This window comes from Canis aureus, chromosome 10 (assembly GCF_053574225.1).
Source record: "Canis aureus isolate CA01 chromosome 10, VMU_Caureus_v.1.0, whole genome shotgun sequence".
Taxonomy (NCBI): domain Eukaryota; kingdom Metazoa; phylum Chordata; class Mammalia; order Carnivora; family Canidae; genus Canis; species Canis aureus.
The window spans coordinates 48,346,134-48,371,412 of NC_135620.1; the positions used below are offsets into that span (position 1 = coordinate 48,346,134).

Here is a 25,279-nt window from a genome sequence, read left to right on the forward strand (position 1 = left end):
TGATATCCAGGAAAGCCCTCTTGTTCAGCATTCAATACTGTGCAAGGGACAAGATATGGGACATAGAAGAGGTATTGAGTCCAGTTCTCCATTGTGAAACAGGAGTAATTTATTACAAAATATTTGGTTTAAACTATCCTTGGGACACCTGGGTGGCTCAGCGGTTGAACATCTGCCTTCTGCCTAGGGCGTGATCCTGGGATCTGAGATTGAGTCCCACATCGAGTTCCCTGCATGGAGCCTGCTGCTCCCTCTGCCTATGTCTCTGCCTTTCTCCGTGTGTCTCTCATGAATAAATATATAAAATCTTTTAAAAAAACTATTCTTATACCTTTTCTTATACCATCAAAGTAACTAGGTCATGAGAAATCAGTTTCCTACGCAGCTTGTTATGAGAAAAGAGCAGTTTGGTCTTGGCAGGGTTTATAAGCATTCTAATCATTGGGAAGAATTCTGATTCATAAATTAGTATTTCTGATTTATGGACCAGGTCTTGAGTTTCAGGAATATGAGTGAATCACCGAATGCACTGAAAACACACATTTTCTGGGACACAGTTGCAGAATGTGGTGACTCAGCTGAGTGAGCCTTGGCCTAGATTATCTTCAGTATTATCTCATTAGAACTTCTGAAATGGCAAAAAGGCAGCGTGGGCATAGGTTTGCTTCTGAGACAGCCTATGCCACTGCTGCCACTGCCATTATTGATGCCTACAACCCAAGAACACAATGTTCATTCAGTCTTTTCATCCCACTCCAAAGTGATAGGTAGAGATCAATTACAGGAATGATCAGTTGCCCTGCCATCTGTCACACTCAAAATATTAGCGGATGTGTCCTAACACCTCTTGCGTCCCATAATAACTGTTGTGGCTGCTCTAGTTAGATAATAGCTTCTTTACATTTACTCCTCAGTGAGTAAAATTATATATTCTTTTATATACCTATAACTACCTTTTTCGGTTTAACTACTATAATGCCAGTTCTAATATTCAGTGAGGTTTTGGTGAGTGACTGACATAATCAGTGTCAATGACTTAGAATTGCTTCCTGTCTCTGGACATGGCTTAATAAGTATGCTTTATAACATATTTTATTTCCTACTAGCTCCCTATTGCAGAAAATGGCATATTTTATTCCTGAAGTTATACTTGGATGTATTTACTATAAAGAATATGGAATGTTATAACATCATTACAAAGAAAATTATACAGAAATACTAAAATTTCATCTTAGACTCTCAGTAGACTGCATTTATGTAAAGGTTACTTTGCCCTTCAGGAATTCAAAAATAACTAGCCTTTCAAGGCTCTGCTTACTTCCCCTAATGTCACAATAAACCAATCCTTCCATGGAATTTGGGACTATGCCATACATTAATTTGATATATTCTCCATTTAACTTTTATTATTAGTTCAGCCTGTGTCACCTTCTATTGACAATAATTCTGTATGAAGTTATTTCTTTCTTTCTTTTTTACAGCTTATATAGCTTGTGGTTAATCAACCACAGCAGAGTATTTAAATAAAATGAGGCCAAGATGTAGAAACAGGTACTCTAAATAGAGGGCTTCACAATAATGGAAATGCAGATGTGAAATTCCTGAGCACAACACAGAGTGAACAGTATCCTGTATTATGTCTAAAGTACAAAATGATATCCAAAAAATTCCAGTAGATGGATGACAGTAATTTATAATTCTCAAACATGAAGATAGGAGGACTGGTTTCTATGAGAAGACAAGGAAACTTTCCATAAATCCAGTCCAGATGATACTTTGTAAACCAAACCAAAAACCAAACAAAACACAATATATAATTCATTCAGCATATGATTCTATCTCTACCATTGCTCCAGATCTTTTATGAAGCAGGATAGCATTTTTTCATGCTAATTATCTTGACACAAAATTTAAATTAATGAAACTTAAAACCACACCCTCCACGTTGCCCTATTGTCTCATTGCTTTAAGAAATAGCCAATGCACTTTCATAAGGTAGACATTCATTTAAGGGGGATTTAGTAAGCACCTCATGTGGTTCAGAGAATCCTATGAGCCTAATGAAAATCTGAAACATACTATTATTTATGCGTTAAGTCCAATAATAATTACTTTACTAACCCATGAATGAGGCAACTAAGTTCTTCTGACAGGTAGTTTATAATTATTCTCTAAAATGCTATGTTGTTTGATTTTAATTTTCCATAAACCATCGTGTTTTAAAAAATTAAAAGAAATGAATGTTATCTACTCCTTAGATAATTTCTCACCTAGAAAAATACAAATAAGAACAAAAACATAAAGATATGCATTCATCTATGTGTGCATACACTTATTATATATAAAGAATCTACCAAATTCATCTTCTGTTGGCAGAGTTTCACCATGTCAGTATTCCCAATTGTCATGTCCTAGAATAACATAGAAACTGGGAAATAAAGAGATACTGGTGCTTGTGGCCAGAGGCAACCAGCCTTGGGGCTTTGGCCACTGCAACCTCTCCTGAGACACTCTGAGGATGGAGGCTGTCAAAATCTTGGCGCACCGTGTCCTACTCCACAGCACACAAACACAAACACACTGTGTCATGTGTAGGACAAGCCACATGGTTCTAGCCTTTTACAACTTATATGTTTGATCTTTTCAGTCAAAGCAAAGCACACATTACTCTTTGCAGCATATTTAAGACACAGCAAATGGAATTTTTTTTGCTAAAAAGCACTCCCACGGCAAACGGGAACCTTTGAGAAGCAGTTAACAGACTCTAAATAGTAAAAGGGCAACAGTAGTATGAGTCCAAGTCATAGTTATAGTAAGGGCTAGAGTGTCTCAACAAGGTTGCTTCCACCTCAAATTATCTCATTATATCTGAACAATTCTGAGATTCTGATGTTACGGAAAAAAACCCGAGGTTATAGATGTTCACTAACTTATTGTAAGTAACTCATCCAATATGTGGCAGAATTTGAAAGTCAGTTGCCCCAACCCATGTGACCATTTACTGTCATATGAGGTCTCATAACAATTACAACAATGTTTTTTCCCAAAAAAGAAGAAAAAAACCCCCTCCTATATCACATAGCACTATTGAAACCAGTAAAAAGAGATTTATTATTTTTTTAAGATTTATTTATTTATTTATTTACTTACTTACTTATTCATAAGAGACACAGAGAGAGAGGCAGAGACATAGGCAGAGGGAGAAGAAGGCTCCCTGTAGGAGCCCGATGTGGGACTCTATCCTAGGACCCCAGGGTCATGACCTGAGCCAAAGGCAGTCACTCAACCACTGAGCCACCCAGGTGTCCCAGTAAAAAACAATTTAAATCGTCTTTTAATTTTCTCCTATTCTGCCTCAATTCCTGCAGATAAGGAAGTAGTAAAGAAATTGTGAAAGCTGTAAACTAATCACTGGATTGGGAATAGGAGGGAAGAGAAAATTCAGTGTGCGAGGGAGGAAAAACTCAACCAACCAACAAACCAAGATCAGAATGTACTACAAAATGTGAAACAGAAACAGGAAACCTAAACTGGAAGGTCAAAGGAAGAGGGCAGAGGGGCTGAGCATCTCCTGTGTCAGAGTCGAGAGCTTCCTATCTGAGTCTTGTCAGTGGGTAAATGGCATCACGAATAGTAAAGGCTGAGCCCTGAGCCCTGCTGACCGCAGCAGCCATAGTGGAGAGGCTGAAGGCTAAAATGAATTTACTGAGAACATTCCCTCTCGGTAGCCAGTCATACCACAAGTCTGAGAGAGTGACTTGACAGGAAAATTATGAGGAAATAAAAAAAGAAGAGGAAAAGAAAAAAAAAAAAGAAAGAAAATTGGAGACCCTCAGAATTGCCCTGGAGTACCAGGATCGCACCTCTCAAACGAAACCTACAGAAATCATTCTAAGCTGACTTGACTGGAGTTCTCTTAAAGACTTTGCAAACCCATGGGCTATTTTCCCTTTTCTAATCCAAAAGAGTAGACTGGGTTGCTTGTTAGCCTGCCACTCAGAGAACTCAGCTACAATGTTTGCTGATTAGTGCCAGATTTAATCCTCCAAATTCACAACTGTAGTGCTGGCTGCATAGCACCAGGGCTTGACTCTCTTTTCCTTCCATTCTCTAACAATTTAGAGTTCCCCAAGGCAGAATGAAATCCCCCTATCAGATGAGGTCACCTTTGAGATCTGAGATTTAAATAAAGTTTACTCCAACCTGCCAGCCAGACCCCTGCAGAAAGATTAATGCTTTCTCCAGTGAGTTTGCAAATTATTTGGGCTTCTGTTGTGACTCTGAGGTCTTCTTTTCTGCTGAAATTTCTATTCATTGACATTTCCACTTCCTTGGTTGTTTTCTTTTCTCTGTTTTTCCTATTCAATGAGCCCCTTCTGTTTGACTTCAAAAAACAAACACACCAACTGGCACATACATATATTTTATAATAGGAGTTACGTTTTCCTTACCCATGGTAGTCACTGTTACTGTATTATTCTCTTAATACTAATCTTTTGGGGAAAGCAAATAACAGCTTTTAAAAAAAAACTTTTTTGGAGGGGGCTTACCAATCTGTTTTGAAGGCTGTAGTAATATGGGATATATTTGGGAATCATAGGTTTGTACAACAGAGGACCACTCTGACTTGTTCTTTAGCAGTTTTCCCATAATGTCTTGATGAGTCACCTGTGGACATAACTTGCTCACTTGTTATAATGCTTTCTGAGCAGGGCAAGGCAAGGAGTTTAATAGGCTTAGAGATTGACTCCATCTGGGCCCATGATTAATAAATGGCAGGACTAGCCTAGACCTGATTGTAAGCTTCCATCTGAGTCCTAGAGACCACGCTGAGAACTTCTGTTGATTTTACCCTGTTCTACCATGCTCACCAGCAATAAAATTGAGAACACAAGATGGTAAATATGCTGTGGAAGCCTCCCACCATGTCACCAGAACTCTCTGAGGGCTTAGTCCAATTCATCAGGTTCCACTCACTAGTCACTGATGCAAAATTGTCCTGGTAGACAAGTGAGAACTTGCTTAACCGTATCAATATATGTTTGTAAAACTTATTTTCCAAAAATTAAAGTGCCTTTATCTCATTTTAGTTCTCCACTCTAAAATGTATAATGTGCTCCTCCCCATTTATCTTTAAAGTAAATTCATGTAGTATGAGCTTCCAATCTATATTTCTAGATTTATCCATTTCTACACAGACACGTCCATTCAATTCTCCAGCCTCCTCATCCTCAAACAATTCACCACACCCATAATATATCCAGTCCTTTCTGGTTTATGTTCTATACTTACAGTGTATTCTTTAACTTTTTTATTTATTTGCATGAAAAATCCAGTCTTCCAAGGCTACCGGATCCACACAAAGTCATTTAGCCCTCAGCTTGATTTTTATAATTTCAATTAAAATTTGTATGTATTTTATTATCATAGAACTTCACTACTAAGATAATATCTTCTCTTATATGATAATAGTTTCTGTATATGTTCTTTTTCTTCACTAATCTATAAGTACAGTAACATGTTTTATCTTTGTATATCTCACCTTTCTCCTCCCACATGTCCTCCTTCCAGAATAGGATAATATTATTTAGAATACAGTTCCTTAATAATAATTTACTGAATTGCATTAAGTCAACATATTCCATAAACTATTATTTGTGACTCTTTTTTCACTTATAAAACAGCAGCCATTGGGTTAGAATTTTCTAAAATTTCAAAAACCCTACCAACAATGAAGCTTGACACTATTTAAGCCCACATTATTTAAGTTGTTCTGTTTTTCTGACAGATTCCACAAGTCTAGTTTAGGGCTCACAGTGCTTCTGGGACTCAAAGGAATGAAGTACCACAGGGATAGGAACAGATTCCTGAATTCTAATGTCTATGGATTATGCTATGTACTTGGTAATGAACTATTATTCTCAAATGAGGAGGAGAGAATGCCTTTAAAACCCTATCTTGTTGCTTTTTACAGAACAGAATTATAAGACACAAAATGTGTCTGGTTCTTCAGAAATGACTTTTTTTTTTAATCTAGTAAAGCATGTTCCTGAAAGTCCAGAATAAAAGGGGAAGAAGTGATTTCTCAGGCAGATTAAAGGCATCCATTTATGAGGGAAAGAAGAAAAGAGACAGAGGAGAAGGAACAGCTGATTCTTTACTTACAAAATCATTGTGAAACAACAATCATACTGTGCTAGAATTAGGGGCAAAACTTCATAGTGAGAACACTGAATTTGAAAATTGGAGCATCAGTGTTAGGATACATATTACCTTTGGGGGGGGGAAATGTGCTCATTGAATTGATAATAAGGATACAGTAAAACTCAAGATAAAACTTAGAAGGATTGTTATATTATCTATATTTTATAATGAACTTCAAAATTATTCAGATAATTTTAAGAAGGAGTTTAATTCTTTAATACAAGCATATTTATTAACCATTCCATTGGATGTATATTAACCAGGGCATTGTTACAAACCCCAAATCTCAGTGGCCTACCAAAGTGGAAGTTTATTTTTCACTAATACTATATAACCCATGTGGAAATTCTGTGTAGGATTGCTTTACACATCACTCAGATTAATGGAAGCTCTATTATCTTGAGACTACACCATCTGGAATAAGTTACCTTTGAAAGAAAGAAAACCCTGGAGGATTATAATTAAATGCTTAGTCTTAGATGTGATTCACTCAATCACTTCTCATATCCTCTTGTCCTAACAGCCACATGGCCCAACCCCAGAGTAAGGGAATGGAGGGGTGCCTGCGTGGCTCAGTTGGTTAAGAGTCTGACTCTTGGTTTTGGCTCAGGTCATGATCTCAGGGTTGCAGGATTGAGCCCACATTGGGCTCTGTGCTCAGCAGGGAATATGCTTGGGATTCTCTCCTTCTGCTCCTCCCCCCACTGATGTGTGTACTCTCTCTATAAATAAATAAATAAATAAATAAATAAATAAATAAATAAATAACATAATCTTTAAAAAAGTGAAGGGAATAGGAAAAGTATATTTTTTCTCATGTACCTGGAAAGAGAGAGAAGCTGAATAAGTGAGAAGACTAGATATCTCCATCATGGATTAAAAAATTCACCATTCTTTGTCTATAATCCGTGTTTTTATGACTTATTTTCCTTTCGAGTATGTTTGTGCTACCAGGAGGATATATGATAATGAGAATAAAAATCAACACAAGAATATCAACACAACACAAATAAGAGGATAAAATGCAAGAGTGTCTTTACCTCCATACCTTCACAATGTATGTGAGAGCTCTAGTTCACCCAGTATACACTGTCTGGCATTGTTTCTGGTTCATCTGTGTTCTGAATGGTTAGTTACCCCTTCTGATTCATAACAGCACATTATACGCTCATTTGCTTGTTTCAGATTTTGAATGTCACCCTTTTCTAAGTATCATAGAGAAGCCTCTAAATATAGAGCTGTTGAGTATTATTTTAATAAAATCAATGTATTGTAAACATCATATAACAAAAATAATGGCATGGAAATCAAAAATGTTATGTCAATGAACATTACCCCTATACTCTGTAACTTTATTAGTTTCATGACAAAACTAAATAGTATAAATAACTATTTTGCTAAATGGGTATGTACATGATAGTTCCTCTTATAACTGCATACTTTATTTGGTAACCAGGAAAGACTTTTTCAAGAGCATGTTCAAAATTTGCATTCACAAAGATTACTTTTAAGCAACTGAGCAAATGAGAAATTATGTCAAATATATTTGCTTAGGACAAGAGAAAAAGTTTGAACTAACCAGATTATCTGTGCAAAAATGCATGGGTCATCCAAATCATTCCCCCAAAGCCCTTTTATGTTCTAAGAAAGCAAGCAAAAGCAGTTCATGTTTAATTAATGTATAGCATATCTAGCATATTCATTTTAGAATTCAACTTTGAAATTGACATTGTAGAGCTCTCATTGCCCCTGGTGAAATAGTTGAGTGTAGGGTATTTATTTTCACTTTACCAGACATTTACAGTATGATATGATGGAAAGTAAACTGGATTGATTGGGTATCAGGAGACCTAAATTTTCCCTCATCTTTATCCCTAAATAGTAAATAAGCTGACTTTTTTTCAAGCTTCAGTTTCTTCAGCTTTTATGTACCCTTCTAACTCTATCCTCTCTTGCCATGGAGATTTCACATTCATATAGAGATGTACAAATAGCTCTACAGGAGGCAATTCTTTTCATGGCAGTAGTGTCCAATAATAGTACCACCTCTGGAGACAGACTGCCTGAATTTGACTCACAGCTTGGCAATTATTTGCTCTCTAATCAGTAAAAGAGGGATAATAATGGCATCCACTTCATAAGATGTTAGGAAGATTAAATGAATTAATACTTGTAAATGAAGTTAGAATGTTCAAATACAGCAAGCACACAATTATCATTAGTTAATGTTATCATTAGGCATTTTCTACTATGTGAATATGCTATCACTTAATAGTGATCCAACTTCACTGAGTTACTATTAGGAGAACATTTGGGATACTCTATAAACTCCATCTATAAAATAAAATAATTGGAGGGCCAGAATGTATGAACAATTAGAGGGGAGTACATCCTGTTTTTAACAAGTGAGTAGTAACCACAATGCCCAATGACAATAGCCAAAGCTTTGAGAGGCAGGAAAGGATTTAATCTTAGTTGTAAAAATGGGTATCAAAATAGGAAACATTTCATTGGTTTCTAGCAGTTGGTGGAAAGGATACCCTGACTGACCTTCATGCAAAAGACAACCTAATATATTAAAACACAAAATCAAACACTTTTTAAAATGTATTAGTGATCTGGCAAGAAGTTTTAAAGAATTTATTCTAAGGGAATAAATAAGGGAAGTGGTTTAAAGTTCAATGAATAGTAGTAGGACAAGATCCTATAGTCTCAAAACATCAAACTGATTACAAAGGAAAAAAATACAGGATTTCAAAGGCATCTTACTAATCACAAATAAATTATAGTAATTATATGATAGAAAAACCAACATTCATTTAACCAAATGATTAAAATTAACTCCACCAGTATGAGAAAGTGGACACCATAGGTTCTCTTGTGTGGTGCAATGAGAATATTACCTTTGAAATATTCCTCCAAAAATGCATAACTGCATGCATAACTGAATCTAACCATGAAGGCATCCAAACCAAGAGGTAATCTATAGAAAAACTGGCTATAACCTTCTTTTTCTAAAAATTATTTTTTAAACATTTTGTTTATTTACTTGAAATAGAATGGGCATGAGGGGATGGGGCAAAGGGAGAAACATTTATTTATTTATTTATTTATTTATTTATTTATTTATTTACTTATTTGAGAGAGAGTAAGAGAGAACATGAGTTTGGGGGAGACCAGAGGGCAAAGCAGACTTCCCACTGAGCAGAGTGCCTGACACAGGGCTCAAACCCAGGACCTGAGATCATGACCTTAAGCAGAAGGCAGACACTTAACAAACTGAGCCACCCAAGTGTTCCCCGCTATACTCTTCTGAAATGCCAATGCAAGACAAAGACTACGTGTAAAGGACATGAAAAAGACATGTGATCTTATACTCACTATTGCTATAAAGGAAATCACAGGGACAAGGAGAAAAATTTAAATAATATCTGTGGTGCTTTAAAAATATGTCCACAAATCTTTGATGTTCCCCATGCCTAATTCCTCCCTCCCTGAGTAATGGCTATAATTCAGATTCACTTCTAACAAATAGCATATAATAGAAATAGAAAGATGCCACTTGTAAGATTGAAAAGGCATTGTGGCTTCCTATTGTTCCCTCTTAGATTGGCCACACTGAGGAAGTTAGCCACTATAGCATGAAGACATCAAGCAACTCTATGGTTAGGTCCACATAGTGAGGGATATAGGTGCATGCATATGTTTTGGAAATAGATCACCAAGCCCAAGTGAGCCTTTAAATGACTGCTGCTTAGCAATAACCACATAGATACTCTGATCCAAACCCATCCAATTAAGTCACTCTTGATGCCTGACCCATAAATGTTTTGGTTTGGTTTATATTCAATTTATTTAATTGTGATATTATATACATAACACAAAAATTATTTAAACCATTCTAAGTGTACCATTCAGTGGTATTAAGTACATTCATATTTTTGTGCTGCCATCACACCATCCACAAAACTATTTTCATTTGCAAAACTAAAACTGTACCCATTAAGCAGTAACTCCCCATTTTCCCCACCCCAAGACCCTGAAAATCACCATTTTATTTTCTCTATGAATTTGACTATTCTTTTATAAGTGGAATCATACATCCTATTGTGTCTGGTTTATTTTACTTAGTAAAATGTCTTTAAAATTCATGCGTGCTGTAATACATGTTAGAATTTCCTTTTATTCTAAGGCTGAGTAATATTCCATTGTATGTACATACTACATTTTATTTATTTGCTCATCCATTGATGGATATTTGGATTGTTTCTGCTTTGGCTATTGTGAATAATGCTGTTATGAACATGGTCGTACAAATGTTTCTTCATCTCCTTGTTTTGAATTATGTTAATAGTATTCTCTGATACACAAAAGATTTTAATTTTTATGTAGTCAATTTATCTATTTTTAATTTGTTAGCTATGCTTTTGGTGTCATATACAAGAAATCATTGCCAAATCTGATGCTGTGAAGCTTTTATGCTTTGTTTAAATATTTTATAGTTTTAGCTCCCATGTTTAGATCTTTGATCCATATGAATTATTATTATTATTTTTTGCATATGGTATAAGAATCCCACCACACTCTTTTGCATACAGATATTCAGTTTTCCAAAGACACCATAGTTGAAAAGGGTGTCTTTTCCCCACAGAATGGTCACGGCACTCTTGTCAAAAAGCATTAGACCTTATATGTGTGGGTTTATTTCTGGGCTCTCTATTCTAGTCCACTGGTCTATATACCTGCTTTATATCAGTACCACACTGTTTTGATTGTGGTAGCTTTATATAAAAATTTTGAAATCAGGAAGAATGAGACTTTTTTTTCAAGACTATTTTGACTATTCATGCCCCTTGGGATTCCACATTAAATTTAGGGTATATATATATATATATATCTGCAAAAAACATGTTGATATTTTGATAGGTATTTCACAAAAATTATAAATTTTCTTGGACAGTAATGATGTCTACATAATATAACATAACATGAACATAGAATCCCCATTTATTTGTATATTACTTAATCTCTTTCAGCAATATCTTGTACTTTTTGGTGTACAAGTCCTTTGTCTCCTTGATTACATTTATGACTGAGTATTTTATTCTTTTTGATAATATTTTAAATGCAATTGCTTCTTAATTTCCTTTTTAGATTGTTCATTGCCAGTGTATAGAAATGCAACTGATTTTGAACATTAATTGTATTCTGCAACTTTGCTGAATTTGTTTATTAGCTCTAACAGGTCTGTGTATGTGTGCATAATTGTTAGAATTATTTTTATATAAAATCATGTAATCTGGGGACACCTTGGTAGCTCAGTCAGTTAAGCGTCTGCTTTCAGCTCAGGTCATGATCCCGGGGTCCTGGGGTTATGTCCTGTATCAGGCTCCCTGCTTGATGGGGAGTCTGCTTCTCCCTCTCCCTCTAACCCTCCCCTTGCTCATGTTCTCTTTCACTTTTCTCACTCTCTCTCTCAAATGAATAAATATCTTTTAAAAAAAATCATGTAATTTGTGAAAAAATATAATTTTACTTTTATTTTTCCAATTTGGATACTTTTTTATTTATTTTTCTCTCCTAATTGCTCTAGCTAGGATATATAGTACAATGTTGAATAAAAGTAACAAAAGTTGTCATCCTTGTCTGGTTCCTGACATTAAAGGGAAAGCTTTCATTTGTTCATCATTGAGTAGGATGTTAACATAGGTTTTTCATTTTGGCCTTTACTATACTAAGGTAGTTTCTTTCTATTTCTAGTATTTGAATGTTTTTATCATGGAAGAGCATTGAATTTTGTCAAATACTTTTTCTGTGTCAATTGAGATGATCATGTACCTTTTTCTTCATTTTGTTACTGTATTACATTAATTTATTTTAGTATATTGAGCCATCCTTACATTCCAGAAATGAATCCTAATTAATCATGGTGTACAATCCTGTAATTGTGCTGTTGAATTCAGTTTGCTGGTATTTTCTTGAAGGTTTCTGCAACAATACCTATTAGAGATATTAGTCTATAGTTTTATTTTTCTGCAGTGTCTTTGAATTTGATATGAAGGTAATTCTGGCTTTATAAAATGAATTTGGAAGTGTTTCTTCCTCTTTAACTTTTTGGAAGAGCTCGAGAAGGATTAGTGTTAATTCCTTCTTAAATGTTCGTTAGAATTCACAGTAAAACCATCTAGGCCTAGACTTTTCTTTGTTGGGGTGTAGGTTTGATTACTGATTCAATATTTTTAGGTCTATTCAGGTTTTTTAAACTTCTCTCTGAAGGGGTCCTTGTGGTTCAGTTGGTTAAGTGTCTACCTTCAGCTTAAGTCGCGATCCCAGAGTTCTGGGATCGAGCCCCAGATTCTTCCTCTCCCTCTGCCTGCCACTCCCCCTGCTTGTGCACTATCTGTCAAATAAATAAATAAAATCTTTTAAAAAATACAGTTCTTTATGATTTAGTCTTAGTAGGTTGTGTGCTTCTAATTTGTCTATTTCATCAAGTTTGCACAATTTGCTGTCATACAATTTTCTTAGTACTCTCATATAGTCCTCTTCATTTCTGTAAAATTGGTAATAATGTCCCTTCTTTCATTTCAGAATTTAGTTATTTACACCTCGCCTTTTTTCTTAGTCTAGCTAAAAGTTTAATATTCTTATCTTTCAAAAGAACTTATTCTTGGTTTTGTGCATTTCTCTATTTTGCTTGTATTTGCTCTAATCTTTATTATTTCCTTCTTTTTAGCTTGGGTTTCTATATTTTTATCTTGTTTTTTACAGTGTAAAGTTGGTTTACTGATTTGAAATATTTCTTCTTTCTTAATGCCAGTATTAACTATAAAGTTCCTTTTTAGCATAGTTTTCACTGTGTGCAGTAACTTTTGGTCTGCTGTGTTTTAGATTTCATTTGCCTCAGGATATTTTCTTTTTTTTTTTTTAATTTTTTATTTATTTATGATAGAGAGAGAGAGAGGCAGAGACACAGGCAGAGGGAGAAGCAGGCTCCATGCACCGGGAGCCCGACGTGGGATTCGATCTCGGGTCTCCAGGATCGCGCCCTGGGCCAAAGGCAGGCGCTAAACCGCTGCACCACCCAGGGATCCCTGCCTCAGGATATTTTCTAATTTCCTCTATGATTTCATTTTTGACCCATTGGTTGCGTAAGAGCATTTTGCTTAATTTCCACATATTTGTGTGTTTTCCAGGTTTCATTCTGCTATTGATATCTGGCTGCATTCCATTGCAACTGGGAAAGATACTCAGCATGATTTTAATATTTAAAAATTTATTAAGTTGGTTTTTTGACCTAACATATGGTCTATCCTGGAAAATATCCCATGTGAAAATATGTATTTTGCTAGTGTTGGGTAGAGTGTTCTGTACATTTATATTAAATCCAATTGGACTATAGTGTTGTTCCTTGTTGTTATGTTCCTTGTTGATTGTTCCTAGTGTTGTTTCCTTGCTGATCTTCTATCTCATTTTCTATCCATTATTGAAAGTAGAGTATTCAAGTCTCTTACTACTATTGTAGAGCTATTTCTTACTTCAATTCTATTAATATTTGCTTAATATATTTAAGAGCTCTGATGTTTGCTGCATGTATCTTTATAATTATTATATCTTCTTGGTGAGTTGACCTTATATTATTATATATAATGTCCTTCTTTGTCTCTTTTATTAACAATTTTTACTTAAAGTCTATTTTGTCTGATACATCATCTATTTTGTCTACTCTCTTTTGGTTACTATTTACAGGGAATATCTTTGACTTTCACGTATGCATGTCTTCATATTTAAAGTGTGTTCCTCATACACATTACAGTTGGATGAACTTGTTTTATTTTTTTTAAAGACTTATTGATTGATTGATTGACTGATTGATGGTAGACATAGAGAGAGTGACAGAGAGAGGCAGGGACACAGAAGGAGAGAGAAGCAGGCTCCATGCCGGGAGCCAGATGCGGGACTTGATCCCGGGACTCCAGGATCGCGCCCTGGGCCAAAGGCAGGCACTAAACCGCTGAGCTACCCAGGGATCCTCTATTTTGTTTTGTTTGTATCTAATTTGCCAGTATATATCATTTGATTGAGGACTTTCACAGATTTTCTGTTTCCAGCCACTACATTTTGGAGTAATCACAGCAATGGATAAAAACCAATATTCCTGAATATTAATTACTAATATAAAATTTATATTAATATCTTGGTTTTTATAATTATATTGTGGTTATGAAGATTATGTTCTTGTTTTTAGGAAAAAAATATAAAGAAACATTTCATGATTCAGAGGTATTGTGACTCAGGTTAACCTTAAATGTTTAAGAGAGAGGATATGACAAAGGAAATGTGGTAAAATTTTAACATCTGGAAAATCTGGATGAAGGTACATAAAAATCTTTATTACTTTTCTTTGGACCTTGCTGCATATTTAAAATTATGTCACAACTTAAACCAATTAAAGAAAATTGAATTCAGTGACCAAAAATTAAGAACACACTGGAATCCAAAATATGAATAGAGCATGAAAACTAACTTTTACCTCCTTGATTCCAGAAGGAAAGGAAAGAGACAAATGAGTAAAGGTAGTATGTAAATAACATCTGAGAAGTTTTCCATAATTGATAGAATACATTAATATAAATATTAAATAACCTAAGATCAAAATAAAATAAGATAAAATAAATATGAAAAATTTGATATCTGGACATAACACAGTAAAAGTTAAAGGCAGCAGAGACAAAATAAAAATGTTACATGCTGTGAAGAAGAAAGATCGATCATCTTCACAGAAAGCAATTAGGTGGACAACTGACTTCTGAACAGCGAAAATGTACATACCAGAAGACTAGTATAATAATAGAATATGCTAGAGCAAAATAACTATCAACCCAGAAGCATATATTTCACAAGATGTCCTTCAGTGGTGAGGAACAAATAAAGACATTTATGGACAAAAACTAAGCATGTGCTACCAAAAAATGATGTATCTTAGATGTAGTTCTTCAGGCAGAAGAAAATTATCTCAAGTGGAAGATCTCAGATACAAGAAGGAATGGTAAGCAAACACAGTGAGCAATATTCTTATTTACCTATATGAAGCAAAAATAAAATTGTCATTTGGGTTAAATATTGCAATAGAAGTAAAATCCATGAAAATTGCTAAAATTAAAGGGAGCTGATTGTAGTTGTTATTCCAAGCTCTTATATTGTTTAGAAGGAGAGTAAAGATTGAACTTCACACTTTAGTGAGTTTTCCTTAACATAATTACATTTCTAAGATAATCATTAAAGACTAGAAAAGAGAATATAAGCATTAAACTAAACTAAAGAGAAATGAGAATAACTAATCAATTCAAAATAATTAGGAAATAGATCAAGAAACACAAGAATGAGTAGACAAACAACAAATTTAAAATAATGTTGAAGATTTAAAGAAAACATTAGCACCATAATCAAGATCAATAGACTAGATACTTTGACTAAAATACAAAAATTGAAATGGTAGCTAACTCTGGTAATAGGCAGTATGATTCCATTTATGTGAAATTAAAAAAAAAAAAAAAGATATGGATCCCGAAGCAAATATACAATGGTAGAAATATGTCTCAAAACTATAGTGAAAAGCAAAAGAATGATAGAATTCAGAAGACAGTTTATCTCTGAGGGGACAGGAAAGAGATGGGATTGAAGAATATATGGGTTACTTCATGATATGTTAATGGTTTTCCTATACTTAATGATGTGCAAAATGTTATGCATTTGCAGCCTAATTTACAACTCATACATATTTTAATATTTTTCTATATCTCTATTCAATAAAACCAATTAAAAAAGAAACATCTGAAATAAAATGTTTTGAATGGATGTGGAATGTATTGTACTGCTGTCGTGATATAAGGTTGTACTGTCAAATTTGAGAACTGTTTTTGATTGGTGGACCAGCCTGATAAGGTAACAGTGCAAAAACTAAACCTAGGTCAGGTCTATATAACATTAAACTCTGCCAGGTAGTTAAAAGCGATAGATTGCACAATTGCCCTAATTACTCTCTTTCATATATCCACTCTCTTTGTAGTGTTACTTCACAGTTACTCTCATCCAGAGGTAGAATTCATTTGTCTACTCCTTATTTCTAGGCGGCCTTGTGACTTGCTTTGGTCAACAGAATGTGATAAAAGCAACACGGGGCCAGTTCTAAACATTGGCCTTAATGCTTCGATTCCATGTCAGTCTTGAAACTGACATCTGTTATGTGAATTGGTTCAAGATAATCAACTGTGTGATAGAAACATATGGCTCAGTCACTCTTGGTGCCTCAGTCACAAAATTGCAACATAAGTGAGCGAGGTCATTCTAGACTAGTCACTCCTGACCTATCCACAGCCGACCTCATATATGTGAGCAAGTTCAGCTGAAGTCAGTCAAACCTAGGATCATCAAAACCGCCCACTGACCCGCAGACCTGTGAGAAACAATCAAATGATTGTTGTGTTAAGCAAGGAAGTTTTGGAGGACTTTATTACTCAGCAAAAAACTCAGTCATGCAATCATTAAAGTACATATTAATCATAAATAAACCTGATTCTAAAATTCTACAAACACAATATCTTTCCTTCCTATATTTCTTTTTCTCTGAAAGTACTCATAAAACATGTTCACATAATTTTGTAAGTCCATGAAATACTTAGTAGCCTTGAGTATTCCTATTGTGCATAAAGTGTCCTTATTTTGGAATGTTTGAGACAAGAAGGTCTTCAGAGAATATACGATCTGAGAAGATAGATTTTCAATTTGCTTTTTTTAAAAAAGTAAATGGGATAATGTTTCTTAAGGATAAAATAGAAAAACGCAAGAGGAAAAAACACAGGTATGAAACTGAAATACATTGATCTCCCTTCTCTTAATTTATGCCACTGTGAAAACCCTGTTGTCCTGAGGAGCCACAGTATTCACAAGAACAAGAGAACAGGGGTGGAAGAAGGTATCTTTAACAAAGTCATCAAGGCACTCATGAGGATGGCTTATTTTCCATGAACAAGCTGCATAACTTAGTACTCTGCTCTAACACCACACACAGCATAATGGAAACGGCACTTTCATAATACTGATGCTCCCACAGGGAGCTCAACAGTGAACCAGGAAAAGATCACAAGCTCTGACAGCTGATTGGTGAATTAATTAGGTGCTGCACTTTTTAAATGCTACTGTAAATCACATGTGCAGCACGAATTCAGAGTCATAAAAAGATTCCAAGGATGCTAGGTACTGTCACATAACAGTAGGGCAAAATGTAATCAGAGTCCAGAGGGAGACCCAATGCAAACAGATTTACCAGAGACCAGCTGAGATTAATCTTACTTATCTCCCTCTCATATGGGAAAATTTAGATGGGGTGGCAAAATTATTTAGGCTCCAAGCAAAAGAAATTGATGCCTTTTTTATCACTTGCTCTTAAATTTTCTTAATACAGACTTAACTTCATATTTATAAACTGTTTATCCATTTCTGAAATTATTCTTACTCATATAACCTATCAAGTGACAGGAGATTTTGAAGAGAGATCTCAGAGAGGACCATTTTTCATTCTGCAACGACTGGGTCTTGTTACTGCTGCTTTTAGGCTCTCAACAATTCTTCTGTTGCAGGTCTTAGTTGCTAAGTGTATCTTGTTGCATAACACATTGTATTTATCAGTTGTGTGTGATCTTGGGCATGTTATTAATCCTCTCAGTTTTAGTTTCTTCATCTGCAGAAAGGGAATAATAAAATTCATTTCATAGGGCTATCATGGAAATTAAATAAATACTGTAAAGTGCTTAAAACAGTGCCTGGTTCATGCAGGACAGAGTGCTATAAAAGTTGTTGCATAAATGTTGATACAAAAATGATGTTATCATATTTCCACTGAGATCCACCACCATTGAAACTTTTGATCACTCAGCAGACAAAAATTTTGATTTCTAACAGTTTTTATGAAAATGGATCTTTCTCCAAAAAAAAATGCAGTCTTCAATAGTTGAAGTACAAAAATACCAATAGAGCTTTACATATATAGGATAGAAGTGTGAGGGTTCTCAGAATTTTCTGGGAATATGAGGAGATAAACATAGGACAGGAATTATATCTGTCAGATTGAAAAAAAAAAGGGGGGACTAAAATTCATTTCAAGCCTCTTTTCTGGTGAGAAACAAGTCATGCTGCAAGCATGTTGATCCGCAGTTGCATTTTCATTAGATATCCCTCGTGCCTTGTGGGAATGGTATGCACCAAATGCAGAGTTGATTCAATGTACATATTAATAATATTTTAACCTCTTTTAGTGAAAACACTGATCACTAAAAATACATATGGGCATAGAAAGAACATATAAAACATTTGAAAAGATTATTCTTAATTTTAGTTCCTTTCCCTTCCCCTGCCTGCTATGCACTGAAGATAACTGTTGAGGCCTAAAATGATCAACTACCATGCACACAAAATGCATGAGGACCAGGATAGGGTTGAGAGAAACACAAAAAGTGGACCAATATCTCCAGGATAATCAACCTGAGACTATATCTTAACTGGTAAGCGTAAAGATGCCTGAGGTATTATCCTTTATTCAGAGTGATTAGACTGTGATATTATTAGATGTAAAAAGGCAATCAATAGGTAATAAGACATACTTGGCAAATAGGAATAAGAAATTAAATATTTATATTGAGAGAGTGTATTATTGTCCTGTTTTATTCTGAAAAGGACTTGGGATAGCCAACTCAGTTGTTGTGGTGTGAGATCAAAATAAATGAGGAAAAAATTTAAAACCAAACAGATAAAATAATGCCAAGGATAAGGTTAGTACCTACTTGAAATCAAGTAGTTTATGTCTGGGGGACTCCAGATTTGTTGGACTCCTTTATCAAAAACAGTACTGCTCTTTGTGTCACTCCTAAAGGAGCTACCTGCAAGAAACAATAATAAAGGAGGGCAAAGTTCCTCTTTCTTATTAATAGTCTTCAGGACCTGTCAAATGGAGAACTATGATCACCTGGGCTGGAACCAGGACTTGGATTAGAAGCCTGAGAGACCTCTGCTACCTGACTCCAAATTTACGCCTAAATCGTACGTTTTAACATTGATCAGACTGGATGTTTTCAAGGAAAATAATAGGTCAACGAAGGAGCTACCTAGGGAGTGAGCCCTTGGCCAGCTTACCATTGGAAAGAACATAAAAAGAAGAGTATGTTAGTAAGAAAGATGGCTGAGCTCCTCCATGTAGAAGGGCTTTAAAGCACCTTTCAGTTTGAAAGGAAGACAAGACAGACTGGTTCCTATGTGCATAAATATTAATTGGATGGCTACCCCACAATGTCCTGGAATCTCTCCAATCAGATGATTATCTCCTCTTCCTGGGAATTAAAGCTTCCTCCTCTCTGAAAGCTCTTCCTGCAGATATTGCACAGGTGGCTCCTTCTTATCACTCAGGTCCCTACTTAAAAATGTCACCTCCATTGTTAAAACCTTTTCTGACAACACAATTCCAAGTAGTTCCACAAGCTCTCAAGTTGTTTTAGCACTTATTATTGAATGTTTTCTTTTAAATATTTTTCTTGTTAATGGACTCTATACAGCATCCATTTAGAACATAAGTTAAATGACAAAAAGGTTCTTGACTGTATTGTTTACTCACATACATGTGAATAATAAATGAACATAATAGATGCTCCATAAATGTTTACTGAATGGAAACATGCATGCATATGTATTTTGATAGGTCAAGAAAAGTGGTGGAAAAAGAACTACTTCTTGGGAATCTCTATTTTAGTACTGATTAAGCTAACATTTACTAAGAATGAGTATTATTATATTGTTTTTTCTTTTCAGTCTTCACAACACCACCATAATATAAACACTGAAAAGAAAAATGAGGTCATATCCCAACCAAATCTACCCTAGAGCCAAATAAGAGATGAGATCCATCCCTAGACTGATCCCATAGCAGCTATACCTCACTACCATATATGCTATTGGATTCTGTTCACTTGCCAGATATCTGCAACAGATTTGGTTTTGAGCTTCCTGGTACCCTACACACACCTGCAAATAAATCCATTACATAGTCTACTGGAATCATAGTTAAAAATAACTTTCCAAGAGAAGCCATGTATTTGGAGTGCTTAGACTGGAAGTATGTTACATGATCTTCTTAATGGAGAAACTTCATAAAGGATGAAGAAAACCACATCATGAATGACATTACTACCATAAAGGCAAGCATGAATTTCTAGCATCCATAACACAAATCAACGTAATTCAATTGCATTGATACAAGCTGTGGTTCATTGAAAGCACTTCCACGGAGTAAATACAAAGATTTTAATAGTCTTGCTTAATCCATTGATAAAATTTAATCTATACTGATGAATGAAAAGCATTCGTGTCATTTGGACAATCTTCCCTCATTATTATTTCTTACCACTCTTTTGCTGATTGATATTGGCTGACAGAAATTATGACGCATATATTGATTGTATGGTGAGTTACAGACCACAAACATTTGGTATTACTAATTAAGGACATATCCATGGGTTTTATTTTTTTTTAAGATTTTATTTATTTATTCATGAGACACACACACACACACACACACAGAGAGAGAGAGAGAGAGAGAGAGAGGCAGAGACACAGGCAGAGGGAGAAGCAGGCCCCATGCGGGGAGCCTGACATGGGGCTCAATCCGGGGTCTCCAGGATCATGCCCTGGGCTGAAGGCGGCGCTAAACTGCTGAGCCACCTGGGCTGCCCTATCCATGGGTTTTAAAACATGCATAATTTGGGCATTTTCTCAGGAGTTGAGACACCTAACCAGAACACTTACCTGAACTGGCTAACATTACACCTATACAGACAAGTACAAAAGGGAATATCTATAGCCAATGTCTAGACTTCCTCAGAAAAACAACAACAACAACAAAAACAAAACAAAAACAATTCTGGTTTTATATAATATATGAATAGAAGTCTAACCATCTTATCCTAGTCATATTCCAAAATCATTAAACAATAACAGTTAAATATAACAATATTTAACTTTATGTTATAAAATGTGCTCTGAGATAACTACATAATTGTTGGGCTCTAATTCAAGGTCAGTGAATTGGAAAAGCATGTAGTTTGTAATGGCTGATTTTAAGCCATTCATTCTTACCATTATCATTACATAAGCATCCAAGACAATATCGAGCAGTAGTTTCACATCTTCTTTTTACGGACTAGTGAACTAAGCCCCAGAGACCTCACGTAAATTACCAAAGTAACAAAGGCAGTGAGTGAGAACCTAGGAACCACTGCCCTGTGCCTGAGATTGCAACCACTAAAACATTCTCCCACACTATTCGCAATTTCTGCCCAATAGATGAAATTCAGAGATTTTTGGACTAGCAAGAATCTTGAGGTCATTTGCTTAGCTTCCTTACTTTATACATGGACTAAAACAGGGTAAACTGTTGACTTCAAGTTCATGTTCTACTTAGCGACAGAATTAAAATAGAACCATTCCAGTATTTTTCTAAATAAAATTTCTTTATATAAAAATTCATCTTAAATCAAGAAAAATAGGGCATAAAGTAGTATCACTTAGTATTAAATACTGATGATGTCTGTAAAGAATATTTTACTATGTAAAAGACCATCAAAGAATGAATAGTGAGAGAAATGCAAACTCATCTTTTCAAACACTTATTAATACATGAATCCCCAGTGAGAAGCAGCTAGTCAGTCAACTGCCTTCAGGTGACATCTCTAGAAGCAGGACTCTTAACACTGTTTACAGCAGCCCATTCTGTTTCAAGAAAAATTCTATTTTTTACAGTTTTTGTTTGTTTGTTTTTTGTGTTTACTTAAACTAATCCCATATAATATTATCTTAAAAATCCTTCCCATGTTGTACACCGTAGACCCATATTTCTCAGGACCTCCCTCAGAGTCACAGCTATAAATACTAACTAGGCTCCCTTCTTTCTGACATTAATTCAGATATTTACAGAAAATTATCATCTCTAACACTTGTTAGTCTTTTCTCCTCAAAACAAGGCACACATAATTCTTTCAAACTTTCAAACTCCCTCATTATCATGCTCACTCTGGGCAGTTATCTTCAGGCTCATCAATATCCTCCTTCAACTTGTATACTCAGATCACAGTGTTTTGGGGGTGTTTTACTCAGAGCACTGACCGAGTCTATAGTACCCTCTCTGTTCAATATGCCCATTTTAATGTGATCCACTTTCTAATTACACCCTGTCATCACACTGATGACACTTAACCTTCTAAACTTGAGTCTATGTTTGGTTTTTTTTTGAAAAACGAAAATGTCTCCATTATCTTCTCAATTTACTTTGCTCCTAACTAATACCGATTTTAAAAATATATTCTGATGGCTTTAGAATGAAGAAAATAAATTTTAAAACCTCACCAAAGATTTTGAGGAAATAAAGAATAGCAATAAAAAATAGGTTAAATAGTTCACTACCTGTGGAAGTGGGGGGGGGGGGCAATGTTAAAATCTCTCTTTGTCCCTTTAGATGAAGACTTTACTGTGTGTAAAGGAGAAGGAGCCAGTCTTGGGGGCCAGGGGTAGTGGTGCTGAAAATGGACGTAAAAATGAGCTTAACTGTTAGAACAAGAACTTAGAGGAAACAGGATCTGTCCTTTCATTCTGCTTTTGTTATATACTTTAAATTTTTGTTAAAATAAAAGTTTCCATATGGCTTTGATGTTTCTTAAAAACCCCATCAAAATAAAATATTAAGTTTTAAAATAGGGGATCCCTGGGTGGCTCAGCGGTTTAGTGCCTGCCTTTGGCCCAGGGCATGATCCTGGAGTCCTGGGATCGAGTCCCGCATCAGGCTCCCTGCATGGAGGAGCCTGCTTCTCCCTCTGTCTGTGTCTTTGCCTCTCTCTCTCTCTCATGAATAAATAAATAAAATCTTTAAAAAAAAAAGTTTTAAAATAACCTTCATAGTATGTGCTTCATTTTTTGCCAATAAAAATAAAATCACTCTGTCTACTATATAGACATCTGAAGAGAGCCAGTGTTCTTTGGGATCACACTCAGGGATAGATTGTAGAACTTCACTTAAATTCAAGTAGAAAATATGGGATAATTTATCAGGATTACTTAAACTGGCTAAAATAACTATGAAAGTATACTAAGAAATATTCAAAGAAGCAATTATATTCATAGTGTCCTCAAATCACATTAAATTTATATTTTAAGTACCATTAGATGTTCGTTTTGATTAGAAGAGCCCTGTGAATGATAGACACTTTTGTGCTGAGCAAACGAGCAGTTTCCTCTAATTCTCTTTACATGACTGTCCGTTCTTTCTCTATTACTTCATCTAAGTCAACATAATGGAGATCGCCCATTATAAAATGTGAGCCATATGCATCACCACCATGCAGTTCATTATTTAAGTTGGATCAATAATGCCTTCATTAAAAACAAATCTCACTAATTCAGTATACCTTCTGCCTGTTTAATTTTTCTATTGCTCCTTGAAATATACGTCATTTTTTCATTTTCATTTCCTGTATTTCTGTGCATAGAAAGTATCAGTTTCCTTTGGGCCCCAAAACATCATCCCAGATGTGTGTGTATGTTTGTGTCCACCATGAACACCTGGGTAGACTTCACAAATAAGGCATTCTTTCCTTGTCGTTATTGTTTGTCTGGTAGACTTGTGAAGGAGTGCCAAAAGCAGGCCTCTTTCTTTTCTAGGACACTCATTTTTCAGAAGAAAATGTTCTTTGCTTCACTTTTGGTCTTCATGAGGGCATAAGCAAGCAGCCCCACATGTCTCCCTGTATTGGCGTTAAATGAGGGCTTTCTTAACAGTTACTAGCCAAGACTTATCTTTCTGGGCACCCCTCAATTCCTAATTTCTCTCTCTGTAGTGTTAGGTGGTGAACAAAAGTAGTGATTGCTAATGTCTCAGTCTGCTTTCAGACAACTAAAACAAAATAAATAAAATAATAAAAAATAAAAACTTTTTTGTGAATCAGTGACCACCAGCTGAGAAAGGGGAGGTAGAAAAACCAATAAGACTTTGCAAGGAAAAGAAAGTTATCTATACCACACATAGAAAGGCCCCTAAAAGGCTTTGAGGTAGTTTCTATTCTTTCAGGCATATATATATTTTAAATACACTATGAGTAAATGTTGTATTTGCCAGAACTAAAGAAAAAAAAAAAAGCCCAGAGGTAAATCATTTTCCACCTATTTAATAGTGATATACTTCCAATATCGTTACCCATGTCATAAGTACTAAAAAGGAAAATATGTTTAGCCATTTTGCTCCATGTGTAACATTTGAACTAGAACATTGAACCATGCTACCATAGTGTTTAAAAGAACAAAAATCACTTTAAACAAATAAAAACAGTGTACAGAGTACTGGAAACATATCATATGTAACATATGTAATAGTTTTACAGAGAAAACTGGATAAGCCTAACAGTGGATTGTTAATATGCCGTAACTTCCTCAAGTCACTTTGGAGCTAATAAACCAGGGAAACTACTTAATTAAATGCATGATCAAATAAAATAAAATTAATTTCCTTATTGTTATAAAGAAAATAAGTCTGAAGACACAAAATGGTATTTCATTTCATACTGAAAATATAACTAAAATAAATTTAGTATTTACCTCATATGATTAAAAATCCATGAGACACTAGAAGCACAAGCAGCACTTGCTATGGCGATACAGCATTCCCGTGGTACTCTTCAATTTCTATAAATATAAGGAAAGTGAAAGAGTGTGTTTAGAGCAATATATGTCTTTGTAAAATGTTGCTGATTAGCTCTGTAATGTTGATAATTACTCCACAGTGCCTTTTAAAAGTACTTCCTTACATATTGCTGTTATCATAGTTTTAAATGCACAATATAGTAATGAAAATTATGTCACCTGGAGCATCCAAGACACAAAAATAGACTCCAGGTCATAACATACAAAAAAAAAAAAACCCCACTCAACTGCATGCTATTTTGCTATTTTACTGAGAAAAGCTGTTGTACTATAAAAACTAAAATAT

At 35.0% G+C, this 25,279-nt stretch overlaps 1 protein-coding gene across 10 annotated transcripts in view; it reads right to left on the bottom strand.

The window, feature by feature from the left end:
- LINGO2 (leucine rich repeat and Ig domain containing 2) overlaps nt 1-25,279 on the bottom strand; it is a 1,132,704-nt gene that overhangs the window by 638,113 nt on the left and 469,312 nt on the right. For all 10 annotated transcript variants that reach the window (XM_077912220.1, XM_077912219.1, XM_077912211.1 and 7 more), the window contains one exon: nt 24,889-24,975. The gene's annotated coding sequence lies outside the window, so the exon portion shown is untranslated. The remainder of the gene's footprint in view (nt 1-24,888; nt 24,976-25,279) is intronic.